Source organism: Colobus angolensis, unplaced genomic scaffold, assembly GCF_000951035.1.
Source record: "Colobus angolensis palliatus isolate OR3802 unplaced genomic scaffold, Cang.pa_1.0 Scaffold314, whole genome shotgun sequence".
Taxonomy (NCBI): Eukaryota; Metazoa; Chordata; class Mammalia; order Primates; family Cercopithecidae; genus Colobus; species Colobus angolensis.
The window spans coordinates 2,616,290-2,640,564 of record NW_012116422.1 but is presented as its reverse complement, the minus strand read 5'-3'; the positions used below and the strand labels follow the sequence as shown (position 1 = coordinate 2,640,564).

At 45.0% G+C, this 24,275-nt stretch overlaps 1 protein-coding gene and 1 pseudogene across 1 annotated transcript in view; both read left to right on the top strand.

Moving 5' to 3' along the window:
* FSTL4 (follistatin-like 4) overlaps nucleotides 1–24,275 on the top strand; it is a 662,587-nt gene that overhangs the window by 117,757 nt on the left and 520,555 nt on the right. The window lies entirely within an intron of this gene.
* LOC105518215 lies at nucleotides 3,857–21,946 on the top strand (annotated as a pseudogene).

Here is a 24,275-nt window from a genome sequence, read left to right as displayed (position 1 = left end):
AGAAATGATAAAACTGATAAATTTGACTTCATGAAATTAAACTATGTTCTTTTAAAGACACTGTTAATGAAATGAACAAGCCACAGATTGAGAGAATGTATTTTCAATACATATTTCTGACAAATATTTTGTATTTAGAATGTAGAATATTCAAAACTCAATAACTCAAAGAGCCCCATTTTAAAAATGGGCAAAAGGGTGATGTCAACAAGGTGACTGACTACAAGCTCCTAGTACTCATCCCGTCCCCCACCAGGAAAACACAAAACAATGAATAAACACCTATATTTCAACCAAAATGACTAAAGGAGAGGTCTGGAGAACAGCAAAGCAGCAGCAGAAATCTTGTAGAGCACAGAAACCCAGGATGGTCATATAGGGAAGGGAAGGAAATGCCTTGCCTCTGCCACCCGATCTCCTTAGTTAGCATCATCTTGGAACCAGGAGGGACTCCTTTCTGCAGGGAAAAGATAAGCAAGAGGATCCCAGCAGCTTCTGTCACCTCCACAGACACCTGCAGTCTTTTCTACCAAAGACTCTTACAGACTCTAAGCCCAGCTGAAAGATCTCTCCCAAGGCCACATGCTGAGTTACCCCCAGAGAGGGAGTTGACACTGTTTCCCCAACCTCCACTGTGCCCCCTGCTGTGACTGCATTGTGCCATATTGGAGTGGGAGCCACTGCTGGGGTGTGTCCTGCTCTAGGGCAAGTAGCCATTGTACCCCTCCATCCTTGAGGATGGCACAGTCTGCCCAATTTTGCTGCCACTGCAACATGCCCACCTGGCAGTATACCATCCCTGAGCTGAGCTGCTGTTATGCCCTAACCCCTAGGGCCAAGCTACCATGGAGCTGCTGCATTCTCCCAGCCCAGTTGCTGGTACACTTTTAGGGATGAGCTGAAGTTGTTCCCCAGCCAATGTGGACCTTAGGCCTCCAGCACACTGGAATAGTTGGGTTCCCCAGTGCCATAGCTGACATGATGACCTATCCCCCAGGGATCAAAAGGCTTCACTGATCCATGTAGCCACACTCCCATGGGGCTAAGCAGATGCATGCCCCTGTTTCTCAGGGAATCAGAGCCTTGGCTGAGCAGTGCCACTCTGCCCTCCAGGCTGAACAGCCACAATCCCCTGCCTACCTGGAATTGGACTAGCAGCCCCATAGTCTGAGCTGCTGAGGCATCCCACCTCGCTGAGGAGTGGAGTCATTGCTGAGCTGCTTCCTTCCTGCTGGTTCATAAGCCATAGTGATAGCCTGCCACTTTTGGGTCCTTGCTGCTGCTGCACCTGGCCTCACAGAGCCTGGGCTACTGCCATGTCCCACTACCCCAGGGCCCAGAGTCACCACTGTGTGGTACCTCATCCCCCAAAGGCCAAGCTCCCACTGTGTCATATGGATTCTGCATCCCAAACTACAGCTATGTTCTGCTCTCCAAGGCCTGAGACTCTGAAGTACCTCTTCTTTTCCAGAGCCATGCTATTGCTGCCCTCCTGCCCTGGGGTCAGAACCACAGCCACATCCCAACCTCATTGGGCCCATGTATCTGGGCTATAACTCAGAACAAAGACCTTAGCTTAGTGGAAGAACTGTATCTACTTGTGCCTCAAAAGTGAAACTGTACACCACATCCCAGGTGCTACAGTATTTTCACAAGATCCTAAACCCAGACCCTGGCTCTACAGCTGCTCTGTGCACCTGTGTATTAGATCCCAGTGTTGTTGCAGTTGCCAGTGTACCCTGTAAGACCCAACACCAAGAGAGAAATCACCTCATTTATGAGTCCTAACTGTGGGGAAGACAAAAACAGGAGGATCACTAAAGCCTTTGACCTAATACCTAGGTAGCCACCATCATGGCCACAAACTTCTGTAGCCCAGACCACTGAGGCACTTGCATTCATCACTGATACTGATCACAATTGAAGAAGCTGCATGGAGTCTACATCTCTTCACCCACATGAAACGAGAGCCACCAGAGTCTGCTCAACCAAAACCCCCAGGCCCATCTGCAGATGAAAGTCTTCCCCTCTGAAAGCCACCCTATAAAGTTTGAGAGAGCCGATTATACCACCAGATGTGCAGACACCTATGCAGGGACACAAGAAACATTAAAAAGCAAGGAAACATGACACTACCAAAGGAAAACAGTAATTCTCTACTAACTGACCCCAAATAAATGAAAATTTATGAGTTGTCTGAAAGAGAATTTCACATAATGATCTTAAGGAGACTCAGTGAGATATAAGGGAATATAAACAGACAACTTAATGAAATCAGGAAAACAATTCATGGTCTGCAAGAGAAATTCAACAAAGAGATATCATTAAAAAGAACCAAACAGAAATCATGGTGCTGAAGAATTCAACTGATAAAATAAAAAACGTACAATAGAGCAGTGGTTGCCAATCTTTTCGACACCAGGGACCAGTTTCATTGAAGAGAATTCTTCCACAGACTGGGTGGTGGGGTGATGGCTTTGTGATGACATTTCCACCTCAGATCATCAGACATGGTTAGATTCTCATAGATCCCTCACATGTGCAGTTGACTATAGGGTTTGCACTCTTATGAGAATCTAATGCCCCTGCTGATCTGACAGGAAGTGGAGCTCAGGAAGTACTACTCACTCACCTCCTGCTATGTGGCTGGGTTCCTAATAGGCCATGGACTGGTACCGGTCTGTGGCCCAGGTTTTGGGGACCCCTGCAATAGAGAACTTCAACAGCAGATTAGATCAAGCAGAAGAAATAATCTGTGAACCTGAAGATAGGTCTTTTGAAATCACTGAGTCAGAGAAGAAAAAAGAATGAAAAACAGTGAAGACAGTCTATGGGACTTATGAGCTACCATTAAGCAAACAAGTATTTGCATTATGGGAGTTACAGAAGGAGAAGAGACAGAGAAAGGGACACAAAACTTATTTAATAAAATAATTGCTGAAAACTTCTCAGGTTTTCAGAGAGATATGGACATCCAAATTCATGATGCTCAAATGTTCCCAGATAGATGTAACCCAAAGAGGTCCTCTCCAAGACACAAAATCAAATTGTCAAAAGTTTAGCACAAAGGGAGAATTTTAAAAGCAGCAAGAGGAAAGCACCAAGTTACATATAAGGGAACCTACATTACAGTATCAGTATATTTCTCAGCAGAAACCTTACAGGACAGTATAGAATGGGATGACATATTCAAAGTGCTAAAAGGAAAAAAGACTGTCAGTCAAGAACACTATACCCAACAAAGCTGTCCTTCAGAAATGAAGTAGAAGTAAAGTCTTTCCCAAATAAGGAAAAGCTGAAGGAACTCATCACCACTAGTACTGCCCTACAAGAAATGCTTACGGGAGTTCTTAAAGTGGGAATAAAAGGACAATAGTTACCATCATGAATATATATGAAAGTATAAAACTCACTAGTAGAGGTAAATATGTAGCCAGATCCAGAAAACTGTAATACCACTGGTGTATAAATCATATAAATTTCTATTATGAAAGTTAAAAGTCAAAAAGTCAACAAAAATAAAGCTACAATGAGTTGTTAAAAATATACAATATAAAAATATGTAAATGGTGACATCAAAAACAAATTGTTGTGGGTAGAGGGTAAAAAAGATGGGCAAAAGATGTTTGAGCAATTGTTTCACACACAATAAATATGTGAGTGGCTAATAAGCACATAAAAAGATGTTCAACAGGATTAATCACTGGGAAAATGCAAATTAAAACCACAAGGAGGAGAAGCTGGTTTTGAATTCCGGCCAGTGGCAGGCAAAGAGTGGGCACTGGTGACTGCTATATGAAGTTTGCTCATCTGAGAAGGCCCAGTTCTTATTCAGTGGATAACGGCATTTGAGCTGATGCCAAAAAATAATTGATATAGCATTTTGGGGGACAGACCAAAATGTGTCAAACCTAAAACAAAAGTATAAAAAACTTATATTAATGTATCATTCATATTAACAAAGTACACATATGCCAGCAGGAATAGTGGAGGACCGTATACAGAAATTCATTGAAATTGATCAGGCATGGAAAATTCTAGGGAATGAAGAGAAAAAAAAGAGTATGACCCTCAGTGGCATGAAGATGATCTAAGATATATGGAGCCAGTAGATGCTCAAGTATATCTGGAAAAGGTGTCTTGGAAAAATGATGATGACTCTTTTTCCCCAAGTTGCCAATGTGGTAGAAAACACAGTGTTTCCAAGGATGAAGCAGAAGAAGTTAATCTATTTTCTTGTGATATATGTTCGCTAATTATAGAACTTCTTCATTATTGGTAAAATTCTTCACTGCTTGGAATCCTTGTCCTGTATACTTGGACATAGTGAGGAGAGGCCATTTGACCTGTGTCCATTCAAGGGAATAGATTCTATTTTTGTTAGCCCTATCATTTTCAATGAAAATATGATTGTCAAGCAAAGTCCACCTCAGATTAATAGAAAACTAATTTATTTGTTTACATGTATTGATAGTTTGTATTTACAGGTTGCCACAAAAAGAACTTGAATTACAAATTATGTTTAGTGCATTCCAAAGGACTTTATTATTTCATTTTCTCCTTGATACAAAACAAGAATTTTCTTTTTCTAATATAAGCATCTCCTTTTTTAATGGGTAACAGTATCGTTGCATTCCTTTATGGTTACTAAGTTTCTGATCTAACAGATGATATTTCTTGCTGCTAAAGTTATGGGCCTATTATACACCTATCTCAAATTCTGTGGTCATTAAACTCAAATTAGAATCTTTGTGGATACATGTGAAGCCAGTTCTCCCATAATGAAGCGTGAATATGGATATCCATGAGGTTACTTCAAAGTTAATAAAGAAAGTGAAGTGGCAACTCTAGAAAGAAAAATAGCTTTAGAGTCAGAAGACTTGACTCCAATCTTATCCTGTATTTCCAAAGCTCATAAATACTGCCATCTTCAACTTTAAATGTAATATAGGACATGGGAGCTTTATAAATATAATTGAAAATTGGCATACTACTTTTCTTTTTCAGAGTATTAAGATATAGTATTAATACCTATATTTATAAATAAGGAACTATTCATCACTAATATATTCAAATGGAATTTTTTTTTTTTTAGACTTTTGTTTTTTTCACTCCTGTTGCCCAGGTTGGAGGGTAATGGCATGATCTTGGCTCACCACGACCTCCGTCTCCCAGGTTCAAGCAATTCTCCTGCCTCAGCCTCCCGAGTAGCTGGGATTACAGGCATGTGCTACCATACCTGGCTAATTTTTTTAATATTTTTAGTAGAGACGGGGTTTCTCCACGTTGGTCACTCTGGTTTCGAACTCTCGACCTCAGGTGATCCACTCACCTCGGCCTCCCAAAGTGCTGGGATTACAGGCATGAGCCACTGTGCCTGGCCTCAAATGGACTTTTATAAGGTATTATTATTGGCCATAGCAGACTGTAGACCCCTTAAAGATTTATTTTTCTATGTATTTAATATTCTATGTACAGTTCAAGTAAGAACTCATTTAAAAAACTTTAAGGGATCCTTTATGGAATCACCGAAACGTTTTACTTCAAATATGTGTACTAAGCATGTAGTTTAGCAGCTTTTTCTGAGGTCCAACTCTTAGCATTGTCAGATTGGATTTGTAAGTAAGAATAGTTACTACTCTGACTTGTAAATGTAGCCAGAGCATAAGAGATACTCAAAAACAGAAGATTACTTTCACTATATCTATAAAACCAAAAATTCAAAAGTGAAGCAGTCATCCAGATTTTCCCTCCAAAATATTTTTATGTCTATCATAAAGTTAAATGATCTATTTTGGATTACATTTTATTTATATATTTTGAACTAATATAGCTTGTGAAATATATCTTGCTTATTCTTTACATTTAGCAATTAAAAAGAACTAAAACTGAACAGCAAATAGCTTATTGGTAAGTACATGGTTTCAATGGCAGTAATACATTTACTTGAATAGGAGGTAATAATCAAGTCAAAAGAGTAAATGCCTGCTAATTATGTGAGTATCTGTGACCATTAGGGCTGTCACATAGAAATCCACAATCACTCAAAGGCCAAATCTGTAAAATCAAAATGTGGTTGAAGACAATTAATGAAAATGATGTTATGACATCATCGTATTTCCCTTTCTCTATTTTCTTTTTCCCTTTTCTCCCTGTCAGATAATTAAATGCTTTCTCTTTATTTGTCAATCAAGAATAAATTTTCTACATCAAAATAAGACGTTAGAAAATAAACTTGCATGAGTATATGTATTTAAACTCTAAAGTTTGGAACATTCAGACATTATACAATAAATTATATGTATGTGGTGTATGAAGATCTATGCATGAATAAAAATAAAGCCGCAAGGAGAGACCACTGCATATTCTTTAGAGTAGCTACAATGAAAAGAATACTAGCTAAGCGCAGTGTCTCATGCCTGTAATCCCAGCATTTTGGGAGGCCGAGGCGGGCGGATCACAAGGTCAGGAGTTTGAGACCACCCTGGCCAACATAGTGAAACCTTGTCTCTACTAAAAACGCCAAAAATTGGCCGGGCATGGCGGCACATACCACTCAGGAGGCTGAGGCAAGAGAACCACTTGAACCTGGGAGGCGGAGGTTGTAGTGAGCCAAGATTGTGCCACTGCACTCCAGCCTGGGTGACAGAGAGACTCCATCTCAAAAAAACCAAAAAACAAACAAACAAAGAAACTAAATATTGGAGAGGATATGGAGCAACTGGAATTCTCATACCTTGTTGGTGAGAATGTACAATGATGTGACCACTTTGTAAAACAGTTGGGCAGTTTCTTATAAAGTTAAAAATACACATCAATTTCACTTCTAGGTATTTACCCAAGTGACATGAACATATGTTTACCCTAAAAGGTATGCATGAAAGTTCATAGCAGCTTTATTCATAATAGTTAAAAACTGGCATCAATCCAAATGTCCATGCACAGATAAATGAATAGACAGTATGGTGTATCCACATGATAGAGTACTACTCAGCGATAACAAGGAGTGAACTACTGATGGATGTAATGACGTAGACGACACTTAAGAACATTATACTGAATGAAAGAAGCTAGACATGAAAGAATAGGTACTGTAATGTTTTATTTATCTGAACCTCTGGGAAAGACAAATCTGTGGCCACAGAAAGCAGATTATTGTTTGCCCTGGGGTTGGTGGGATTGGAATGGGGCACTGGGGGACGTTTGGCTGTGATGGAGACTTTCTATATTTTGATTGCAGTTGCTGGTTACTCGAGAGTGGAAATTTATCAAAATCCATCAACATTATCCTTAAAATATGTGCATTTTACTCTATGTAAATTATCCCCAAATAAAGAACTTCTAAAAAACAAAATAGTACCAATCAAATTTAAAACAATCAGCGTATTTCTGCCATCCTAATGAAATACTAGTATTGTCCTGGAGAAAATAAATGTTTTTCTCACAGGCCTCTTTTGAAACTCTAAAATTAGGACCCTATAAGGAGTATAAGGGCTCCTTTTACTGCTACATAGTATTCCATCATATGGATATACCAGTCTGCTTATCCACTCAGCTGCTGGAACTTTAACTGTTCAAACTAGTTAAAGGTCGGAAATAGTCAATTCATATTTGGATTGTTTCCAACCTTTAACTAGTTTGAATAGTTGTGTGTGATGACGAACCCCCAGATTTTTGCTCTGTGATGGGAGTCAGAAGAAACCATTTATAGGCCAGAGAGGTGCTGCCTGATGGGTCATTCTGGTTCAGGACAGACTCCTGATTTTTAGGAACCAGACAAGGGATTTGCCAAAAGTCCAACTGGCCTTTGGCCAAGGGATACATACTTAGATTGAATGAAATACTGGGTTGGAGGCTATTATTCCAATTCAGTAATTTAAGAAATGTTCTGTGTAAAGTTTCCCTCTTTTAAAAATGGAATTTGTTTCTGTGATTCATAAAAGCTAATATTTGGGAATGATTTCCATTTAACTATAAGAGACTATTGTTTTGCTCACTCCGGTGTTCCCGATGCCTAATGTACCTGGCACACAGTGGGCTCTTAAATATTTTTGGAATGATTGTATAAATTTATGAAGTCAGGATTCAAGTAATGAATATGGTTTTTCCAATGCATTAGTCAAGATAAAATAAGTTATAGCACAGTGACAAACACCCTCCGAATCTCTGTGTGATTAAATGACAAAAGTTAGTCTCTTTTACACAGAAGTAGTTCCTTGGTCCTGCCTGACTGTAGGGAAGCTTAAAACACAGTTTAACATGTTCCCAGTTAAGGGGGGTATGAAATGAGATTTGGCAAACACATAGCATTGTTTCTGCCATGTTAAGTCTTGAATAGGTTAAGTTTATATAAGAATATATATATATATATTCTTATATAAATGTATATAAACTGATGAGGCACATCTCTGCTGATAGCCTGTGGTTTTGAGAAATGAGCCTGCATGAATGAACATGACTCTTCCTGATGGTCTACATCAGATTCTGTGCTCACTTTTGCTTTTATTCTTTTGCTTGTGCAGTTTCTTCCATCTGGAATGCCTTCCATTTTCTTGCTGGATGAGCTAAAAATTGGATCCATTCTTAGACACTCAGTCAAGTGTTACTTCTTCTAACGATTCATCCATGGTACATGGCCTGATTAGCTGCACATACATTTGGACACTTTAACGGTGCTTGAACCAGCACTTGCTTATCAGTGACCACATGGTTTCTAGCAGTGCTACACGTCTAAGAATTCTTTCCTGAACTCTTAAAGAGTTGGCATGGTGCTTTCTTTTGCTCCTTCACTCAGCCGAGGACTAAGCACAATGAGAATACTCAATAAATGTGTGTTTTCAATAAGCGTCGGTTGAACAAGCCAGGGGCTGGGAAGTACCCACTCTGTGGAGCTGAGTGGGGAAAGCAAAGCAGCCCAGGTTTAGCAGGTGTGGGCTGTGTGAGAGTCTCCTTCCTATTCTTCACAATGTTTGGGATTTCACAAGGCATTCCACGATGTGAAGTAGGGTGTGTATTTACTTACCTGTTACACAGATCCCAGTTCTCATTGAGCAAAATCAAACAGGGGAGTCCTGAAAAATAAAGAGTCCTGTGGGCTGTGGCTGCTTGTACTTTGGGAAGTTTAAGAGCTCTGGCCCAGGTCCCTTCATTACTAGCCTAAGTGAAGTTAATCTGCCCTCTTTCCCCTAAGTCTATGCTGAAGCATAATGAACAAAAGGCTTAATCACTATGGTATCAAGATATGCCTTTCTGTCTGTGCAAATGTTCTTGGGTTTGTAATGTGAACATGATGCACTCATTTGGAGCCATTGTTCTCTCTAAATGAGAAAATGCAAATGAAGCACTCAGGGTACCACGCCATAACTCGCTGCATAAAATTCTTGACATCAACATGAAGCTACTTAGCATAATTTTCCTGTTAATAAACTGCCAATTTAGTCATTTAGGTTTCAGCTTCTAAAGACTGCAACATCTTCAGGCTGGATTTTTTTTCTCCCTGTATATGCGTGAGTTTATTATTTTGATGTTTATGTTAAAACAGAGGAAATTGGAGTTTATGCAATTATTTGGAGATCTTCTATCCTAATTTGTTTGCTCTCATAATTTAGGGAATCTGCTCATTTGAAAGACAACACAATTTTTCAGAGCATTTTCTTCAGTTCAGGACAAAATTTTCATATTTAAATGACTGAGGAATATTTTGAAGATTTGACTGAGTAATGTCTATGCTGAAGGTGGCTGAACCAGGAAACCAAGGCTGCCCTGATGCCATGGAGAGATCCTGAAGAGATGAGAAAACTCAAGGGCAAAAGGGATGTCTGGGAGACCCAGCTGGTGCATAAGTCTCAGTTCTGGAGCTCACTGTCTTCCTGGCCGAGCTCCAGCCACGCCAGCCTCCTTGCCAGTTATTATCCTCTTCATTCAAGGAATATCCATTGTTGCCCACTATGTACCAATCATGAAATGACGCTGGGGTAACACATATCCCAGTGGAGGAGACAGGCATGACTTAATGAATCACAGGACCACACTTCCATGCAAAGCAGAGGAGGCATATGGTGTTCTGGGAGAGTAAAGGATCTGACTCAGTTCCTACCTTCAAGAGTCCACAGTCAAGATTTACTCACATCGCAGCTTGGCAGAAGTTTTATGAATCTTAAATTATCTGCCAAGATTTTTCAATTCTCCAGGTTGTTGTAAAGTATAGACACAGCCAAGAGGCATCGAGTATTTTTGAGCACCTCCTCTGTACTAGACACTGTTCAGGCATCTGATCTGCAGAGCTCTCAGCTTCCTGATGAGATCGCCAGGCTTTGGGGTTAAGAGCGTGGGCTTTGCATAAGTTAGAATCTGGGGCTACACCACTGTCCAGGCAAGCATTTTAGCTTTCGCATTTGTCAAATGAGTAAGTGAGTCATAGAGTTGTTGAGAAGATTAAATGGAGCCCAGGGCCTGGTTTGTAGAAAGGGCTTGATAAGCGAAGGTTATTTTATGTTGCCAGAGAGGGGGGACCATGTTGGACAATAGTCAAATCTGGTATTTTATTTTTTTCTCTCTCCATGTGTGTCTAGGCTGGGCTGAGCTGGAGGCATGTCTTTGTGCAGTAGCCTCTGCCCAGATCATTATTGTGTAACTCAAACCCAGAGCCCAGACAGGCCCCTGGTGCTGTGTCTAGTTTCTCATCTCTTCTGTGGGTCAGTGGACAAGGGTCTGTGAAAAGCAAGTCCCTCCTGGAGCATGCCCTGTTGCATGAGAAAAACTCTGGCTGCAGCTGTGTGTCTCCAGGGTTCTAGCTGTAAGAGGGGCTCAGTGTCCACGCACCCTTTGTGACCTGATTTATGGGAGAGCCGATGTGTGGATGTGCATTGCCCACCACTACAGCATATGATGGATTGAAATGACTTCACTCTTGCTACTTCCTGAGTTTCAACATTGGAAGAAAACAAGCTATCCCATCTCTTCTAGTCTGGTCATTTCTCTTCTCCAAAGTTCTCACATCTTGCTCAGACAGAGAGATCAAGGACTTGATGCTTCCCATCCTCTCCCACCCAGGACCCAGTGGCTTGGTTTGTATAGCCAGATGAAGCTCCCTAGTTGGGGGTTGGACTGGCCCAAACAGAGAGTATCCTGGGAAGATGGAAGGATCCTCCAAAAGCTGTCTGGTAGCTAGCTTGAGCTCATGACTTCTTGATTCACTGCATCTATCCTGCCTTTTGGGAATCCTGGGAACTTTTATTGTTTCTCTTTCAGTCTCAAGTTCTCTGCATCACCACTGGGTGCTTGCTTTCTACAGTGCAAAGGTAGCATCAGTCAGATCTGGATCTTGCAGCGAGGGGTAGCCTGGCAGCCTTAGGGCAGCTGAAGCCAGGCAAGGCAGGTCCTGAGCTATTTCCTTTCTATCAGATCATGCAATTTGCTTTGCTTTTTTATGGGTTTGTCTAAAGCAAATGTTAGATGATTATGCCAACTCATAATTTATTCTTTATTCATTCCAATAATTAGCAGAGTTGCAATTATCACATAGATTTTAAAATATAAAAGTAAACATATCATTATAAATTTATCTTAATTTTTAAGATAAAGTCTCAATAAAACTTTTCTTCACCCTTCACTATGGGTTTTGTACCTGTTTTGTGTGGATTTACTGTGGCTCTGTTTCTGGTACCTGTTATCCTGGGCTAACAGGATCACTTTGTATATTTCTTTTTCAAAATATTGATTGAAATGTTGGTTTGGTTCTGATGTCAAGAGTAGGATGGAATTCTGGCCTTCTAGTGGGTCTTGGCACCAGCTTCTTACATGCTCGTCTGTCCCGTGGTGGGGGAGAGAAAAAAGTGGGATGGCTACAAGAATTGCACATGGCCTGGACCTCCTGCAGGGACTGAGCTGGGCGGCTATTCGCTCTCCCACCTGACCCTCCAGATGCCACACAGCCTCATGGGCATTGACCTTCAAAGTGGCCCCCTTGGGAATCCTGGCCCTTATGCCAACTGAACTTCAGTGCTGACATCTGCTTAGAAGGTCTCCAGGACAAATCCACGAGCAAGCTGGTAGCTCTAGCCTCAGCTTGGGTTTGTAACCCAGTGGGGAGATTTCCCTGGGAATGGCCTTTGCAGGCCTTTTGTGTTTCTCAAAGTGAAAATTTACCTTGGAGCCAGGCACTGTTCTCAGGGGTTACCCGTGTTAACTCATTAATCCCCACTTTACAGATGTTGAGACTGAGTTTCAGAGCACTTCAATAGCTTGCCAAATCACATGGCTGGAAAGAGTTGGGGCCAGGATTTGAACCCAGTCAATCCAGCTCTGAAATCAGCTCTCGGCCCACTCTGCCAGACTGCCTATCTAGGGGCACCATTCCCACCAGATGGGGCACCACGGAAACAGGCTGCAGCAACAGGGCCCACGCTCTTCTCCTTCCAACCCCACAGGCCTATTTATGAAGCACCACAATTGCCACATTAATACCGGATGATGCCATTGATTTTAGTGGCATTCAGATCACAAGAGCCTGTCTGGAGTTGTGCCCTGGAATTTATGCTCCCTACATCCATTAGAGCTAATGGGAAACGTCTGCATAAATCGCATGGTGATGGGGAGTTACAGCTCTGAGTTGGCCTCAGTGGACTTTAACTGCCTGCTCCGAATAGGATAGCTCATCCTTCTGGTTATCACACAGCCCCTTGTATTGCACTTGTTCTTGGGTGGCCTGGGGGTGGTGAGAATAGTGCAAAGCCCTGGGCAGGGTATTTTATAGCTGTGTGACTTTGGGTAAGTTACGTCACCTCTCTGAGCTGTCATTAGTTTTCCCATCCGTGAAATGAAGCCAACATCTCTGTGTGCTGTTGTGAGAAGAGTTAAAGCCCTGAGCCCAGAACATGGCAGCACTCCTGTCCTTCTGCCATTTTTCCTCTCAGCCCAAGGGTTCTTTACCCAGCACCCATGGTTAGGTCTTGGAAGGTCGGTCTATGAAATGGTATGCAGGAAGGGGTTTGTATCACACAAAAATATTTTGGAGGGGGCAGCAATCATGGTTTTTGTGAGTTTTCCCAAAGAGTCCATGACCTAGAAAAGTAGATCGGATAAGGAAGTTCTCAATGACAGTTGTTTCTTCTCTGTAGCCATGACGCTCAACTCTGTGTCTGTCACCAGTAGGTTGGCAGAGTACAAAGGAACAGTCCTTTCTTTCTGGAGGTCTGAGCACTGTGTGCTCCTACGTATGGGAGGAATAGTGGCCTTTTCCCATGGGAAGAGGCCGGGTGCTAGCTAGCAAGTCTGTTGGGCTGGTGGGGCCCCTCGCACCGTCCATCACTGGCCTTTTCAGCAGCCACCGGGTGAGAGCTCCTGGCTCTCCTTCCCTCCCCTCTGGATTTCCAGTCAGTGCCTTTCCTGCTGTACTGTGCAGCCTCCTGGGTCATGAGGGCTGGGTTTCCATCTAGCCTCTGCCTCACACAGTGCATTAGAAACTGCCCAATGTGCCCAAAGTCCATGGAATGAAGTGTCCAACCAGAGAAACTGGTTGGTCTTCAAGCTGCATCCCATCCCAAATGCTGTCGTCCTTCCTCCAGAGACGGAGCTCCCTGGGAACCTGGGCCTCCATTTTCCCAGCACTGGGACCCAGCAGGGGTTTACTGCTATTTGGTACTTAAATTCTCTGACTGAGAACATGACCAGGTGCACATCCAACCAGAATCTGGGAGGCTGTGAGGCTCAGAAGAGAGAGGTTCTGGGAGCACAGAGTGCAACTAGAGACAAAGGTTTCCCCTGTTCAGTTGCTCCTTTGTACGTGTATTTGTTCATTCATTCATCCTGCAAATTTTACTGTTCCTGACACTATTTATTTTAAGTCTTGGGACAAAGGCGGCACGGTGGTGGTACTGTGTGAACATTTATTTGGTTACTCTTTTCTCACATGATGAGGATGTCCTGAGCCATTCCACTGTCTCCCAACCCACAGATGCTGAAACTGTCCTCAAATGTTGGTTCTTTGCCAATTTACTTCTGATTTGACTGGTTTTATACAACAACCAGGTTGCACGGCCAAGTACCTAGGCCAGGGTCATGCTTTTTAACCAGCTCTAGTGGTACCTCTGCATGGCCAGGCTGGGGCCAAGGGCTGCGGAGTACCCAGGAGAAAAGAAAGGAGATGTGGCCTCCATTCCCTGGGTAACTGCCAAATCCCAGGAAGGTGGGTTTGTGCCCCATGAAGCAGTGTGAGTCTGATGGGTGCATGCATCTGAGGATTTGGGGTAAGAAAGTAAAAGGACACTCATCCCAGTTCTTCAAACCGGGATGCCTGAGTGACAGGGGGCACTATTGATAAACAGAATGGACAGTAAGTGTAAACCCAGGCTGCCCCTGGCAAATGGGATGTTTGCTTCACTTGAGCCAAGAGAAGGCTTCATGAAGATAGGTGCTCTTGGGCTGAGCCTGGTGGAGGGCCCAACTTGTATTCAGATTGTAAATCCCCAGGAAGGGATGGTTTGGTCAGGTGCAACCAACCATTGTCATGGTGAGCATATTGGAGAGTCCATTTTTCCTTTATCCAAGGAATAGGTGTTGTGGGGGGCTGATGGCTGATAGCTGATAGCTCATGTCCAGGGAAGAGAGGAGCACCATCTTCCTGTGCAGTGGGCTGACCCCTGCCTCATGGCACTCCTCCCTGAGTCCATCCATGCCAGCATCAGTTCTGACCGAGATCCCCTGGATGCAGATCTTTCTGGACTGCAGAGCATGGAAAGACACATCTCAGGCTCTGCAGCGGTAGTTTCCTAAACTCAGTGTCTTTTTGGTCTTCTTGCCCAGCGTGCCCCAGGGAGAGCATATTGGGCTTCTGCAAATTTACAGAGATTTATCAGAGCCCCTTCATCTCCAAGCCAATAGAAATAATATTAATCACCTACATAAAAGTGAGATCTATCCTCATAGACACCTCCTTTAGAACTGAGTGGGGGCATGAGCATTATGGATGAGCCTTATGCTATGTCTGGAAACTATTAATATTTACAGTGGAGTCTCTGGCCCTTCAGGTGGCTTGAGATGAAACCATCATTTTTTCTGGTCATCTTGGCAGTGAGGGAGGAGAAGAAGGAAAAGATGGCATGATTAGGACAAGTCACTGCTCCAGGAAGGTGGACATAGGAGTTGCAGCCTGCTCTGAAATGCCCCAGAGTGGCCCGAGCCATGGCTCAGCATGCCAAGAGCAACTGCTGGCTGTTTTTCATTAGGGAAAATAAACATCTCTGAAAGTGCTCTTTCTGCTGCCAAGGCAGGAAAAATAGACTGAAGAAAATATGCTGAAGGAGCCAGTGTTTTCAGAGTAAGTGAAGCCAGTCCTTGTAGAGCTCATCTCTCAAGTATTATAGAAGTCAAATGTGGAGTTTGCACATACGGGAGAGAATGTGGTTTATCTGACAAAACTGCCAGCTGGTGTCTCAAGATTGGAGCTGGTTCCAGTGAATAGATGGGCTCTTGATTGGGGAATGTTTGGTCCAGTCACTATAAAAATCCTTAATTTCCTTCCCGTCTTCTTAGTTCCTTCTAAAGTGATCAAAATGGGTGTGACCCGGGTGGTCTGTTATCTGGAGGTGGCCTTCCTGCCTGTATGTGACAGCTGTGCTTCACTTTGACACAGTCCATGTGTCTACAGTTTTGTGTATACAATAATGTATAACTCAGATCTCTTTTTAACGCCCTGGGGAAGTTTGTTATGGATTGTTATTATAATCAATCATAATAGGTGATATTTATTGAGTGCCTACTATTGCCAGAGACTGCCTGGGGTGAATATAGTGGTGAATACAGCCATCAAGGCCCTTGCTTTCATGGAATTGGTTTTCTGATGGAGGAGAGAAACTTCACCGGCTCTCCTATTCCCTGTAAATTAAGGCCCGCTATGTTTCTCTCCCAACCCCATCTCAGGAAGACCTAGACCAAGGCAATAGCCCCCACATCATAGGTGACTCCCTGGGCCTGCCTACATTTGGGCCATATTGACTGGTTGGTTCTCAAACTTTTAAAAGGAGAGAATAACCAGAGAGGAAGGTAATGTCAGGAGAGAGAGTTGCAGCTCCTTTGGCTCTGTGCCTAGGGAACACATGGCAAGGGTTGTGACTGTCCCCTCCTCTGTGGATTTCCATGTGCCACTGGGGCCATACACAGCCTGTGAGGCAGGTTGTGTCTGCTCCAATGAAGCAGGACAAGCCAGGGTCTGGGAGGAGGAGCAGTCAGGTCCAGTGGGTCTGGTTCGTGACTCAGGCCCAACAGTGAGAGTAATCAGGTCACGTAGTGAAGGGCAGAGACCACCCGGGGAGTAGCCCTAGTATAGCAGCCTCAACCATGACAAAATAGGGCAGAGACCCGTCCACAGGGGGTCCTGGAGGAGATGAAAAGGGCATTGCCAGGAAACCTACCTTGGAAGCTGTGTAGCCAGAGCCAAATACATGCAAGCCACTGCATTCTAGAGAGGAGGAGGCAACTGGATGTCTTTAATGAAGTGAGTCCTTTCCCCTTTTCTTCCTTCCCCTCCCCTTCCCACCCCTGCCTCCTTCCCTCCCCCCCTCCCTTCCTTCTTTCTTGGCCCTCTCCCTCCCTCTTCTCTTTCTCTTCCCTTTCCCTCTCTTCCCCCTTCCTGCCCCCTTTCTCTCCTTCCCTCTTTTCTTTCTACCCCACAGCTAGTTACTGACAATATCATGTACTAGGCTCTGTTCCAGGCTTTGGAATTACACATTCCCAGCTTTCGAGGAATCCATAGATGAATTTCTAACCTGATAATTGAACATGTCTCCTGAGAGTACAGATGGGAGGGCCCTGAAATGCAAGGAAGCCTCCCCAGTGCCTGGGCCTCAAGCAATACCTGAAGCCTGGAATTAAGGGAAGCACTGTGCAGAAAGGGCTCCAGGCGGGCATGAGAGGGGCCCATTTTGCAACCCAACTGGATGGCTGCAGCCTCTGGAGAGCTGCTCAAGGCTGGTGGCTCCCACCCCACAGAGTACCCTATGGGGTCTTATGAACTTTACCAGCTTCCCATACTTCCTTCTCTGAAGAAAGGTTTGTTTAGTCCTCAGAGCACAGCATCCCAAAGCCAATTCACTTCCTCCTTGAGGCCGAGAAAAGGAAAGGACTTTCTCAGGGCTAGTGGAAGGAGTGGGATTCAGGTGCAGAGCTCTGGGCCCCAGGCTCCTGTTTCTGACCCAGACTACAGGGATGCTTTCCAAGCCAGCTACAGCCTTCCTCCTTCGTGTGCATCATTCGTTTTCCACAATTGTTTGGCGCTATTTGATTTTTTTGTTGCATTTAGGTCCCGGAAGATGATTATGTTCCATGAAATGGAGTGATTGATTGACCTTTTGAAATGTCAACAGCCGCTGGCTGGCTCCAGAGGATTTTGTGGGCCTCATCAGCCTCCTAGACCATGTGATAGGCAAGACATCAGTGAGAGGGGAGCGTTCAGAGGCCGTGGAACTTGGCAACTGCTGGTGGGCAGGATTCTGGAGGAACGGGGGCATGAAATCATACCTATAACATATACAAACCCTGCCAGAGGATTGTTAGGGACTGGGAGAGCAGCAGCGGGGAAGAGGTGAGTCAGGGAGCTACCCAGTGCTCCTTAGCCAGGCACTAGTTTGGTCCTCTGACTATTCCTCTTTGTAGAAGAGGGAAACTCACCTAAGCCTTAGATTCTCGTGGATGCTTAGCTCCCGATAAAAGGAATGACGTGCTTATGACCTCATGATGATGCAGTGTGAGACAGTGCCTTTCCTTCGCCATCTGCATGGGTGTGGGCTGTGGCCTCCCGAGAGCCCAGTGGAGACATGATGAGCTGCCAGAGAATCATGGAAGCTGCTACTGGCTGGGGCCCATCTGCACTGCCTTACTGCTCCTCCTCCAGGTCATCCTGTCCCTGAGCAGTATTGCATGGTTTCCAAATTCAAGGGCTCTGGCATAGCAGGAGGGAGGGATGGGATGAAACCATCCTGTTTCTGTTGTGTTGGTTGGAGGTGGAAGAGCCTCGTGGAAGTGGGCTGGCCAGAAGTACACGCTTGTGAGTGTTTATGAATATGCAAGTCTGTAATTTGCACAGTAAAGGGTGGATGAAACGTCCTTCTAGCAGTCGGAAAGCTCTGTCACATGGCATTTATGAAATTTCCCAGTACAAAAGATGGTCAGCATTCACCACGATGACTGAAAGCCTTCTGAGAGTCTTAAACACCTTCAGTCTCATCAATTATTAAGTTGCAGTGTATTTTATTTTACTCCTTGAAAAAACTGGTAATTCTCATTAAGCAGCTCTGGTAATTTTCTTTTAACTAAGATGTTTAATGAACCAGAACATCCTTTTGCTAACCATGCTTGGTAAAAGGTATCATCCATCTATTTTCCAGTATTGATCATAATGGTGATATACAAGTAATTAAAGCATAATGATAGATATCATTTTTTGAATGCTAACTATAAACTAGGCCCTGTGTGGTAAATAATTGATATGAATTTTGTTTAGTTGTTCCAATGACCCTATTAAGTAGGTATTATTGCCCATAATTGGCAGATAGGGTTTGGAAAGATTAAATGATGCATCCAAGACCATACAGACCAAGGGATAGAGATAGGCTTGATTCCATTTCTGTGCTCACCTCCTTCCTATTATGGTGCTATTGGACACCTACCCTGCTGCCAGACTTTATGGGAGCATTGGCAGGGGCGCACTCAGCCCATGCATTCTATTATAGTTGGGGAGATAGTTTAAGGTTCCTTGCCATTCACATGATTCAAATAGCTGAGAAGTGCTAGAGTCACAGAGTGTTTGTGTGTGTCTGTGTGTGTGTGAGAGAGACTATGTATGTGTGTGTGTGTGTTTGTGTATGTATGTGTTGCAGGAGGCTTTCTGCAAGAGAAGCAACTTGATTTGGATCCTGAATAATGTGAGGGAGATGATGAGTAGAGGGGAAAGGGCTTGGGCTGGGAACTCAGAGGACCCGTCACAGGGATGGAGAGATTTGAAGATGCTGCTCACACAGGCAGTGGGGTTCTGTTGTTGCCAAGTCCCATACACCTAGTCTCCTGGGTTGTCCCTGATGAATCCCCTAGGAAGATCCCTGCAGGATCACAGGAACACACAAGGGGATCCTGGGTCTTGTGGTGGTTGTCAGGGGTCCTGTGAGAAGGATTTATGGCCCAACTGAGGCAGCCCCAGAGCCAGGAGGTGAGCAGGAACCTGCATAGAGGCCTGGTGGAGGCCAGAGCAGAGGAGAGCCAGGGTCCCACCATTCCAGAAGGAGGAGTGTGGAGCCTGCAGGCAGCCTCTGTCCCATTTCCCTGACTATGGCTAGAGTTAATCTGTAAAACATATATTCCAGCTGGGCGCGGTGGCTCATGCCTGTAATCCTAGCACTTTGGGAGTTCGAGGCAGGTGGATCATGAGGTCAGGAGCTCAAGACCAGGCTGGCCAAGATGGTGAAACCCCATCTCTACTAAAAATATAAAAATTAGCTGGGTGTGATGGCAGGTACCAGTAATCCCAGCTACTTGGGAGGCTGAGGCAGAGAACTGATTGAACCTGGGAGGCAGAGGTTGCAGTGAGCTGAGATTGTGCCACTGCACTCCAGCCTGGGCGATAGAGTGAGACTCCATCTCAAAACAACAACAAAAACATATATTCCACTAACCTTCACATCCCACCACAGGCACGAGGCACTTAGCCAGTATCCAAATGCCTATGCCATTCAGCCCCATGGAAGAAATGTCTTGTCACCTGAAGTTATAATTCCCAGGGAACAGGCAAATGCGTTTTCATGTTTGCATATCACAGATGAACCTTGATTCTGCTGGTGTCACATCTTAGGACAGTAGTGGGTGTGCCATTAGGATGTGATGTGTGACCTGGCTGACACCATGCCTGAACATAGCAGAGGTTAGGACTGGCAGAACTGGCCTCTTCCTCAGGCAGTCACCTGAAGTAGTGATGACAGGCATTGGGTACACCCCAGGGGGTGGAGTGAAGCCCACACTGGTGATGACACCTTATCATGCCCAGGCTGGGGAGCCTCACAGAGGAAGAGAACCTTTGAGCTGCTGTGAATTTGGATCAAGACATGCCCCTGGCCATATCCAGGTGTTACCTGGGTGCTTTTTGCCTTGTAAGAACAAGGGCAGCCTGGTACCTTTGAGCTGCTTTGATGGGGATCTAGGATTTAGGACTGGCATTCCACTTCCCGGTTCAATCTGAGCTGAATGTCTGTGGGTCTGCCTTCTACCTGGGGGCCTGAACCCTTGGGTCACTGACCCCAGCCTTGGCCTGTAGGGAGACACGGGAACCATAAAGTTGGTCTCTTAGATCTCTGCTTATTGCTCTAGATCCTTCACTAGGGCTGTGCCCACAGGTTCTCACAATTGCCAGTCAATTCCATGAAGTTGTTTCTTAAAACAATTTCTTAGAACAATTAGGCAAAATAATCAAATCCTAAAGCGGAAACAAGCCCTGAAACAAATTAGTTATGGAACTGAATTTCCCAGTTTCCTCCTCCATCACATAGACAGAGCTGTTTGCAGAACTCCAGAGAGGGCCCTCTGCTGCCAGTCAAGATCTTGTCTCTGATGATGTGGAGATGATGGCCTCTTCCTATCCCCAGTCCTGTTCCCTGTCCCTCCACCCCTCCACCCCTAGGACAGCCCAGCCTCACATTGGTGTGGTGAGTAGCAGGTGTCCACAAGTGTGTTTTGAACACGCAATTTTCCTTCAGAGGCTTTTCTCCTATATGGTCTCTCAATGGAAAATCAAGGGGCCTGAGCGGAATGAAGATCAAGCTTTGCCACCTGTGCTAGCTGCATGTCGTGGAGTGGCAGGAGCAGTGTCCCTTGCTCGGCCCTGGAGTCCCCTCCTCTCTCTGAGGCGTTTCTCTCTGGAAGTTCACTAGGCTTTGCAGTTCAGGGGCCTACTTTTGTGCCCTCAGTGAGTTCCTGGCCTTCTCTTCCTGCCTGGGACCCTGCAGAGCCTCGTCTCATTTTCTGTTTCTGCAGCAGGCTGAGCCTGGGCATTCTTGCAGGTGCTTCTTTCACAGATGGCTCCATTTCCTCTCTGGAAGTTTCCTCAGGTACAAAGACCTTTCCATCCTGGCTGGCCCCTCTCTTCAGCCAGGATACAACCTATCTGACATTCTACAGAAGTGTCTGGCAAAGAACCGTCAGTTGGGCCTGCTGCAGTGACTGTTAATGGCCCAGATGGGTATGCATTTGGCAGAGACAGTCCTAGTATCTAATCTGGACTCTTGTCTAAGTGACAGTCCATAGAGATAGAGCCCTGGGAGGGGCCGACTCTGGCTTTGTAAATGCCCTCTCCTCCCAGCCCTTCAAAGTTGATGGCTATGCAGGAGCCCCTTTAAAATGATCTAATTGGAATGGTAACGGATGTAGCATTCTGCCACAGCTAACAGCGAGGTTGGAATTTGAGGAGACGCAGAGACAAATTACCTCTGAATTTTCTTGCAGCCATAAAAGCTTTTTACTGTATAGTAATTTTCCATTCCTGCTGCAGACATATTTGCATATTGCTTAACAATTTATCTCCTGTCATTTGTCAGATATTATCCATCTCCAGTTAATAAACTAAGACAGGCCATATTAAGACTTTGTAGGCCTCTTGTCTCCCCATAGTAGGTGGCACGGCTCTCCTGCCCACAGGGCCTCTCTGTCGTGGGAACCAACAGAGCATGGTGGAGCAGTGTTGTGACTGTGTCAGGGGCCTTGTCCACAGCACCTTCCACTCCTGTCCCCATGTAGGGAGAAGACAGAGCCATGGGCATGTGCTGCCCTGTTCGCAGCTGTGTGCCTGGCACCTGTGGAGGAAGCTCCAGTGAGCCACCTCTTCAGTGAGCGCTGGGCTCTGCGCACGAACAGCCCTGCCCTGCAGTCTGCTCTCAGCTCTGGCTCCCAGGCTCTCCAAGATTTTACCTAACTCCTTTCCTTCCCTGGAACTCACCCCTCAGTTCTCCACTTCTAGAAGAAGGGTTCTAGAATAAGGCTAATTAACCACTTCTTTTATATCTATAAAAGCATACTTTCTTCCAAACCAAAGTTTCCCTGGAGCCCCAGTCTAGAGAACAGGCAAGTGGTAAGTGGTGTTGAAGGACGATGGAGGATGGGCCGTGTATTCCTGCCTGTTCCCACTCAGCCCTCTTGCTCCCCAACACAGAGAGGTCCCCAGGCCCCTGGACTCTGGAGGCCCCATGGAGCACAGTGTGAATGGGCCTGGAGGGGTATTCTTGGTCCTGCCTCCTGCCCCAACACTCTGAGGTTCCAGGGTTATTGGCTCATTTGTCCAGCACCTGCTGCTGGCCTGGCCCTGTGCATAGACCGAGGAGCCATAGCCTTCTCTAGCGCTTAAGCTTAAGATGTTGGGACTCTGCTCACTCTGAGTCTGGGTTTGATACTAGGTTCAGTTGGCTATTGGTGGACAGATTTTGAGAGGAAAGAAAAATGGTTTGATGCCGAATGTGTGATGAGATTTGCATAATTGAATTGAAATAGAATTAAAGGGTCGTATGTTTACACAGCGATGCCTCAAATGAGATTGCAGTGATGTGTGCTCAGTACTAAAATGTGTTCCTTAGGGACATGTGGATATCTGGTTCCCAGAATCTGTACAAAAGCTGGAGAGAAGTCTGGGGTGGGGGATGGTTTCAGGGGCTGCCTGTCAAAGCAGCAGATTGGTATTCACGACAGTGGTGGAGTTTGCTGAGGATGTCCTGGGCGCCAGGACATGAGCTATGTGCTCTTCATAGGTTTCCTTGTGGAGTGCTCACAGCATCAGTTGAACCCAGGCAGGGATATTACAGGACCTGTTCTCTTGGCTTTTCTCTGTGGAACTGAGTGGGATGAGCTCAGGCATTTGCACGGGGCACACACTCATGTGTTTTATTGGGGAAAATATGCAAACATGTTCTACTGTGTGCATTTTATAAAGAACCCTATGCTTTTTGTGTTCCTGCTACCATTTCTAAGCTTGACCCCTGCTGCTACGTTGTTCTGAAAATGAAATATCAAAAGGTACCAATCAGAGGTGTGTGCAGAGGAACTAAGAACCAGCGATGAACAGTAACAGATTATTGTGCAGTACTGAGCTGTGTCCTCCAGCCATAGTCACCTGCATTCCTCAGCAATGCCATTCAGGGAAACTGAGGCTGACCTGTGGGGTGTGTGTCTGTGTGTGTGTGTGTGTGTGTGTGTGTGTGTGTGTGTGTGTCTTTCTGACCAGGTTCTCACCTGGTTTTTCTTTTCTTTCTTTCTTTTTTTTTTTTTTGAGACTGACTCTTGCTCTATTGCCCAGGCTGGAGTGCAGTGGCACGATCTCGGCTCACTGCAACCTCTGACTCTTGAGTTCAAGTGATTCTCCTGCCTCAGCCTCTGGAGTAGCTGGGATTAAAGGCACCTGCCACCATGCCTGGCTAATTTTTGTATTTTTAGTAGAGACGGGGTTTCACTATATTGTCCAGGCTGGTCTTGAACTCCTGACCTCAAGTGATCTGCCCGCCTTGGCCTCCCAAAATGCTGGGTTTACAGGCATGAGCCACCATGACTGGCTCTCACCTGCTTTTTCTATTCAACATGGAATGTCCCCCTGGGGCAGTCAACCTGATCAACCCTGGACAGCTGTCATAATTATGATAGAGACACTGACATTTCTTATCCACACAAAATGTACCTAAGGATCAGCCTGTGTCTGAATGAGCCGAGAGAGGCCTGTCCTTCTCAAGTCTGTGGGGCAGTTCTGTCTTTTTGTCATTCTGACATCTGTGCGTGAAAGAGTTGGAGTCCTATAGGACTTCCAAACGAAGGCTGGGAATAACTTCTTTCTAAATGCAGCCTTGGGTCCCTTCGAAGAATCATCTTCACACTCCATTTAAGCTTTAGAAAGCCCAGTGAGGTAGGTCATGTGTTACCCCCTGAGTGGATGAGAAACCTGAGGCCCTGAGAGGTCACATGGTGGCTGGGATGGCAGAGTAGTAATGAGAATGAGCTGCCTGAGTTCACCTCTTTTGCCTCTGCCCCTTGGGGGCTGTTTGCAGTAGGTTTGGGTATCATTCCTGGGGCTGTACTCCGTCCTGGAATACAGTGATACATCTGTACCCTTGGCATAGGCAGAGCGCCTGCCCCACCAGGCACACTCACCTTGCCTGTTGGAAGATGAGCAGACCTGTCGTGAGCAGAAGCTTTTGGTGTGGTGGTTCAGTGTGGTGGTTTGGTGTGGTGTTTGGTGTGGTGTTTTGGTTTGATGGTTTGGTGTG